The 7518-nt window shown below is 37.6% G+C and overlaps 1 non-coding gene across 1 annotated transcript; it reads left to right on the top strand.

Moving 5' to 3' along the window:
* The first annotated feature begins 2791 nt into the window (after positions 1-2791).
* Positions 2792-2898, top strand: LOC121213283 (small nucleolar RNA R71). The gene has a single exon (XR_005908666.1). It is a non-coding gene; the product is annotated as a small nucleolar RNA R71 (small nucleolar RNA).
* Positions 2899-7518: the final 4620 nt, after the last annotated feature.

The following is a 7518-nucleotide window of genomic DNA, read 5'->3' as shown; positions in this document are numbered from 1 at the left end:
TCAAGTGGAGTAGAGAAATCATGTAATAAATAAGAATTTGAATAAGAAAAAGATGATAACTTATTCTATAAATGACATTTGAGTGATAGAAAGATGAAAATAATATGAAAAATATAGATTACTATGATAAATAGCATTATAAATTAGTGAATTAAAAGAGAAATGAGTAAACAAACGCTAAAGGAGAGAGGTTGGGTGTCGAAAATGCAGTTGGAAGAGGCACACGGGCGTGGTGGAGAGGGCGTGTGGTCTTGCAGCGGCTAGGGTTAGGGGTTTTTTTGGGTGAAGAAGACAATGAATAGTGTAGCCTATTTATAGATTTTGGGGCACACGGCTAGGGAACACACCCGTGTTCCTCAATTTTTGCCCGTGTGACTTGCGAATTTTGAATTTGGGTGCGTCTGACTTTTAGTCTATGCCTGTGTTCCTTGGGCGTGTGGGTGCACACGGCCGTGTCGCACGACTGTGCCTGACTTTGTTCGCTTCTCCCACACTCGTGTATGTAGGCCCATGCCCGTGTTCGTTTAACAGGCTTGACCACGGGTTCTAGACACGGGCGTGTCGCATGCCAATGTTGTTTTGGCAGGTTCACTCACGGCCGTGGCGATTTATCATAGCCCGTGTTGAGGAAATCTTTCCCCTATATTCACACGGCCCTAGGCACGCCCGTGTGCTTGGCCGTGTCTGTGTGGAAAAACCTATATTCAAGATCTCTGTTAGTAAGTTAGGTGTTAAATACTAAAATTTAAAGAAATTAATATTGTTAGTGCTCGGGTTGCCTCCTGAGAAGAGCTTATTTATAGTCTAAGCTCGACTTACCTCTCTATTGAATGGTCATGGTGGTTCAAGGAGTTTATACTCCTCATTCCTGCTATCATTCTCATCAAAATAAGGTTTTAGATGAGTGTTATTTACCTTAAAAGTGCCGAACTTGGAATGACTTACCTTGACTGTACTGAATGGGAAAATGCTAAGTACTGTAAGAGGGATTTCTTTGTTCAGTGTGGTAGTGACAATGTGAGGATCTGCGGCATCTAATAAGACTTTATCTCCAACCTTAAGTTGACGTGGGAAGATGTTGAGCTCGTTCGGGTGTAGTTTTGGTTTATCATGTGTTCTCGGTTTATGCGTCTGCCATTCATCTAGCTCCTCGATTTGTAGCCTTCGATCTTCATGAATAGGTTCTCTGCTATTGTTTGAGAATGACTCATGTGCTTCCTTCAGACTCATTTCCTGCAAAGTAGGTTGTACCATATTGTTAGTTTTAGTAGAATGGTTTAGATGATCACCTTCAATTTCCGATATGGCACCAGAATTGCGAGCTTGAAGGGTGATTGTTTCGTCTCCCACACGGAGTGTGAGTTCACCTGTGCCAACGTCAATAATCATTTTAGCAATTGTTAAAAAGGGCCTTCCTAAAATCAAAGGAGTGTTGCTATCCTCCTCTATGTCTAGAACAATGAAGTCAACGGGAAATATAAATTTATCGACTTTAACTAGCATATCTTCAATAATACCCCGAGCAAATCTTATAGTTTTATCTACTAATTGAATGCTCATCATAGTCTGTTTGGGTTTCCCAAGACCTAATTGTTTGAACATTTTGTAGGGCATGACGTTAATACTAGCCCCTAAATCAGCTAATGCATTATTAACATCAAAACTCCCAATTAAGCAAGGAATCGTAAAACTCCCTGGATCTTTTAGTTTGTTAGGTAGTTTATTCTGTAGAACAGCTGAGCAAACTGCATTTAGCTCTACATGCGACACCTCGTCCAACTTCTATTTATTTGCTAAAAGCTCCTTTAAAAATTTCATTGCGTTTGGCATCTGTGATAGAGCTTCAATAAACGGTAAGTTAATATGTAATTTTTTAAGAGTTTAAGAAATTTATCAAATTGTTCATCTGGGCGGTCTTTCCTCACGAGGTTTATATTCTAAATTCACTAATTTGTTTGTATTATGACCTACCTCACCTTAACCTCTGGTTACCACAGTTTCTTACCTCGGTTCTGGCTTAGGCTCAACGAATCCTTCTTCATCTTGAACATTAATCGCGTTGAGCTGTTCCCTTGGGTTGGGTTCAGTATTACTTGGCAAGCTACCTTGTGGTCGTTTGGAGATTAGTTTGGAAAGCTGGCCGATCTGAGTTTCGAGCCCTTGGATCGATGCTTGTTGATTTTTAAGTGCTGTCTCGGTGTTCTGGAAACGGGTTTCTGACATCAAGATAAATTTAGACAGCATCTCTTCACGTGTCGGTTTCTTTTCCCGTTGATAAGGTGGTTGTTGAAAACCTGGAGGATGTTATGGTGTTTGATTTCCTTGACCACCCCATGAGAAATTGGGATGGTTCCTCTAACCTGCATTATAAGTGTTACTATATGGGTTATTTTGGGATCTAGAGTTATTGTTACCCATATATTGAACTTGTTCCTCCTTGATGCTAGGGTTGAAGGGTTGATATTCTATGCATGCTCCTCCTCCATTCGTCTCGCACCTCTTTACTGGGTGTACCTGAGTAGAAACAAGTAAACTATCAATCTTTTTAATTAGAAGTTCTACCTGGTTTGACAGTATAATAACCGAATCGACATTATAAACGCCTACTGTTTTAGTTGGCTTAGTCCTCATGACTTGCCACTGATAGTTATTCAGTGACATCTTTTCAATAAACTCATAAGCATTTTCAGGTGTTTTATTATTTATGGTTCCGCCAGCAGTTGCGTCAACCATTTGTCGAGTCGAAGGATTCAGGCCATTATGGACTGTTTGAACCTATAGTCAAAGTGGTAACCCATGATGAGGGCACCTTCTCAGTAAGTCCTTGTATCTTTCCCATGCATCATAAAGAGTCTCTAAGTCCATCTGCACAAACGAAGAGATATCATTACGTAATTTGGCCGTTTTAGCCGGCGAAAAATATTTTAATAGAAATTTTTTGGTCATTTGTTCCTAAGTAGTGATTGACCCTCGTGGTAACGAGTTCAACCACTGTTTAGCTTTGTTTCTCAATGAAAAAAGGAATAACCAAAGACGAATGGAATCGTTAGAAACGCCATTAATTTTAAAGGTATTGCAGAATTACAGGAAATTTGCCAAGTGAGTGTTCGGATCCTCATCCTGCAAACCATCAAACTGAACAAATTACTGTATCATTTGAATAGTGTTAGGTGTTAGTTCAAAATTATTTGCAGCAATAGCAGGCCTAACTATACTTGACTTAGTTCCTGTTAAAGTAGGTTTAGTATAATCATACATAGTACGAGGAGCAGGATTCTGATTTGCTAGTTCAACGTGTATGGCAAGAGGTACCTGATTGTCTTGGTTTCCAGCCATCTCTCCGGTTGGGGTTTGAGTATCGTCCTCTTGCTCGTTCTCTGTGTATCTTAAGCTTCACCTTGTTTCTCTTTGGTTTCTGCGAACTGTGCGATCGATTTCTTCTTTAAAAAGTAGTGGTCCTGACGGGTTTCTTCTAGTCATAAACTATAAAAACCTGCCAAGAGAAAGAAAAAGTAAATTAATAAATAATAATAAAAATTAAATTAAAATTAAATTGCAAGAAAAATAAATGGCTAAAGTAATAAAAATTGAGCGTTCCTAATATCTTCGTTCCCCGGCAACGGCGCCAAAAACTTGATCGCGATTTTCGTGTGACAGGTTTTAAATATTTATAAAGAATCTTTCTTGAAACTAACTATTATCACGATGTAGGCAAGTGCACCTATTGAACAGTAGTATAGTTTTAGCAAGACCAGATTGCCAAACCCAAAGGAACCAAAAGTACTAGTAATGATTGTCTTTTTATTATCTAGCCTAAGAATAAGGAGATTTTGTATTAACTAACTAATTATCTAAACTAAGAATTTGCAGAAAGTATAATTGGGGGATTACTTTTGGAAAACGATTGAGTTAAGACAATACCTATGGAAAAATCCACCTAGACTTTACTTGTTATTCTGGCTCCGAATCAGACAATTTATTCATTTAACTTGTCCCGTAGAGATCCCTAAGTTATGTTATTATCTCTATTCAGGACTAATAACATCTAATCCCTAGATTGAATAATTGAGACTTTTCTCTAATTAACACCCTAGGGTTGCATTAACTCGATCTATGGATCCCCTTATTAGGTTTCACCCTAATCTGGCAAAATCTTGTCACCCTATGTCTAGGCGCACAATCAACTCCGCTTAATTATGACAAGTGTACTCTTTAGACAGGGTTTATTCCTCCTTTGAATAAAAGCTTATCTTGAATCAGTATCCTGGTGATCGTGTGATTTCGTGATAGGGTTTAAATATTTATAATTAATTGTTCTTGAAACTAATTATTATCGTGATTTAGGCAAGTGTACCTATCGAACAGTAGTATAGTTTTAGCAAGACCAGATTGTCGAACCCAAAGGAACTAAAAGTACCAGTAATGACTGTCTTTTTATTATCTAGCCTAAGAATAAAAGGGGTTTTGTTTTAGTTAACTAATTATCTGAACTAAGAACTCACAGAGAATAGAATTGGGGAATTGCTTTTGGGAATATCGATTGAGTTAAGACAATACCTAAGGAAAAATCCACCTAGACTTTACTTGTTATTCTGGCTCCGAATCAGACGATTTATTCATTTAACTTGTTCTGTAGAGATCCCTAAGTTATGTTATTATCCCTATTCAAAACTAATAACGTCTAATCCCTAGATTGAATAATTGAGACCTTTCTCTAATTAACACCATAGGGTTGCATTAACTCGATCTTTGGATCCCCTTATTAGGTTTCACCCTAATCCGGCAAAATCTTGTCACCCTATGTCTAGGCGCACAATCAACTCCGCTTAATTATGACAAATGTACTCTTAGATAGGGTCTATTCCTCCTCTAAATGAGAGCTTATCTTGAATCAGTATCCTGGGATATCAAAACAAGAATTAAGAACACATAATTAAGAACAAGTTAAATATTTATCATACAATTTAGAAAATAATAACAAGATTCGTCTTAGGTTTCATTCCCCTTAGGTATTTAAGGGTTTTAGTTCATAACTAAATAAGAAAACATCTTAGAATAATAAAGAATACAAAACATAAAGAAAACCCAAAACTCCTGAAGGAGAATTAAGGTGAGATCTTCAGTCTTGATGATGAATCCGGCTTCTGAGATGAATCAATCGGCTTCCTTGGAGTAATTCCTTACTCCCTATTTTGTGTGTCCTTTTTCTTCCTCCTCTAGGGTGTATTTATAGCCATTGGAATGCCTAAGAACCTTTTAAATTACCCCTTTCTGAATTGGACTCAATTTGGGCTTGGCAAGGTCACGCCCGTGTGGCACGCCCGTGAGCGATTACTTCAGGCCGTGTTTGAGCCTGTTAGAATGGCACGAGCGTGTGTTCTACCCGTACGAGTCGTGCTTCGATTCTGCCAGATTGACACAGCCGTGTGGGCTGCTCGTGTAAGGAAGTCCAGGCCGTGTTGATTTTGTACTTTGGTCCATTTTCTCCCTTTTTGGCCAATTTCTCGTTCCTTTCGCTCTCCTATGCTCACCTAAGTATAAATCATGAAATTAAGGCATTATGAGCATCGAATTCACTAATTCTAAGGAAAAATCATCCATAAAATGCGTTAAGCATGGGGTAAAAATATGTAAAAAATACAGTTTATCACATGGGATATCAAAACAAGAATTAAGAACACATAATTAAGAACAAGTTAAATATTTATCATACAATTTAGAAAATAATAACAAGATTCATCTTAGGTTTCATTCCCCTTAGGTATTTAGGGGATTTAGTTCATAACTAAAAAGGAAAACATCTCAGAAGAATAATGAATACAAAACATAAAGAAAACCCAAAACTCCTGAAGGGAAATTGAGGGGAGATCTTCAGTCTTGATGGTGACTACAGCTTTTGAGATGGATCAATCAGCTTCTCTTGAGCAGTTCCCTGCCTTTTTCTCTCTGTGTCCCCTTTCCTCTTCCTATAGGGTGTATTTATAAGCTTTGGAATGCCTAATTACCCTCAAAATTAGCTTTTTTTGAATTGGACTCAACTTGGGCTCGGCAGGGACACGCCCGTGTGAACCGTGCTTCGATTCTGCCAGATTGACACGGCCGTGTGGTATGCCAGTGTGAGGAAGTCCAGGCTGTGTTGATTTCATACTTTGGCCCATTTTCTCTGTTTTTGGCTCGTTTATCGTTCCTTTCGCTTTCCTATGCTCACCTAAGTATAAAACATGAAATTAAGGCATTAGGAGCATCGAATTCACCAATTCTAAGGAAAAATCATCCGTAAAATGCGTTAAGCATGGGGTAAAAATATGTATAAATTACAGTTTATCAAAGCCCAGAAATCTTCGTACTTCTAAAACATTTTTCGGAGCTTTCCAGTTGACAACAGTAGAAATTTTACTCGGATCAACACAAATCCCATCTGCAGATATTATGTGACTAAGAAATTCAACTTCTCGAAGCCAAACTCACATTTACTGAATTTTGCGTACAACTGTTTTTCGCGCAAAATCTATAATACAATTCTTAAATGCTGAGCATGCTTAGATTCTGTTTTAGAATAGACTAATATATCATCAATAAATACAATTATGAATCTATCCAAATGAGGTTGAAAAACTCGATTCATCATATCCATAAAAGCAGTAGGGGCATTGGTTAATCCGAAAGGCATCACCAAGAATTTGTAATGGCCATAAAGAGTTCGAAAAATAATTTTTGGCATGTCACAATCTTTTACTCGCAACTAATAATATCCAAATTTGAGATCTATTTCTGAAAACACGGTTGAACCTTTCAATTGATCAAATGAATCATCGATATGAGGCAAAGGTTATTTATTCTTTATTGTAACCTTATTTAGTTGTTTGTAACCAATACATAATCTCAACGACCCGTCTCTCTTTTTCACAAACAACACAGGTGCTCCCCAACGAGACACACTCGGCCGAATAAAACCTCTGTCTAACAATTCTTGCAACTGTTCTTTAAGTTCTTTCAACTCAGCTGGTGCCATTCGATACGACTAGATCGATATTGGTATAGTTCCAGGTGTCAGATCAATAGCAAATTCAACTTCACATTCTAGCAACAATCCGGTTAACTCTTTAGGAAACACATTAGTAAAATCTTTTACAATCGGTACCTGATCTAGCTTCGACTCTGAATCTTGAGTATCAAGTATATAAGTAAAAAATGCCTCACAACCTTTACGAATCAGTTTCTATGCCGTAATTATTGAGATAACTCTTACAACACTGTTTGATCTATCTCACTCAACTGAAATCATTTCACCTGTTTGACATCTCAAATCAATCCATTTCAATCTACAATTTACCACAACATCATGTAATGTCAACCAATCCATTCCCAGAATAATATCAAATTCCAAAAATGATAACAACATCAAATCTGCAAGAAATTCATAGCCCTGAATTTTCAGTGGACACTTACGACATATTAAATTAACTATCATGCTCTGACCCGATAGATTTATAACTTGAACATCAAACTCAATTGACT

Source organism: Gossypium hirsutum, chromosome A13, assembly GCF_007990345.1.
Source record: "Gossypium hirsutum isolate 1008001.06 chromosome A13, Gossypium_hirsutum_v2.1, whole genome shotgun sequence".
NCBI lineage: Eukaryota > Viridiplantae > Streptophyta > Magnoliopsida > Malvales > Malvaceae > Gossypium > Gossypium hirsutum.
This window is presented reverse-complemented; position numbering and strand designations above follow the sequence as displayed.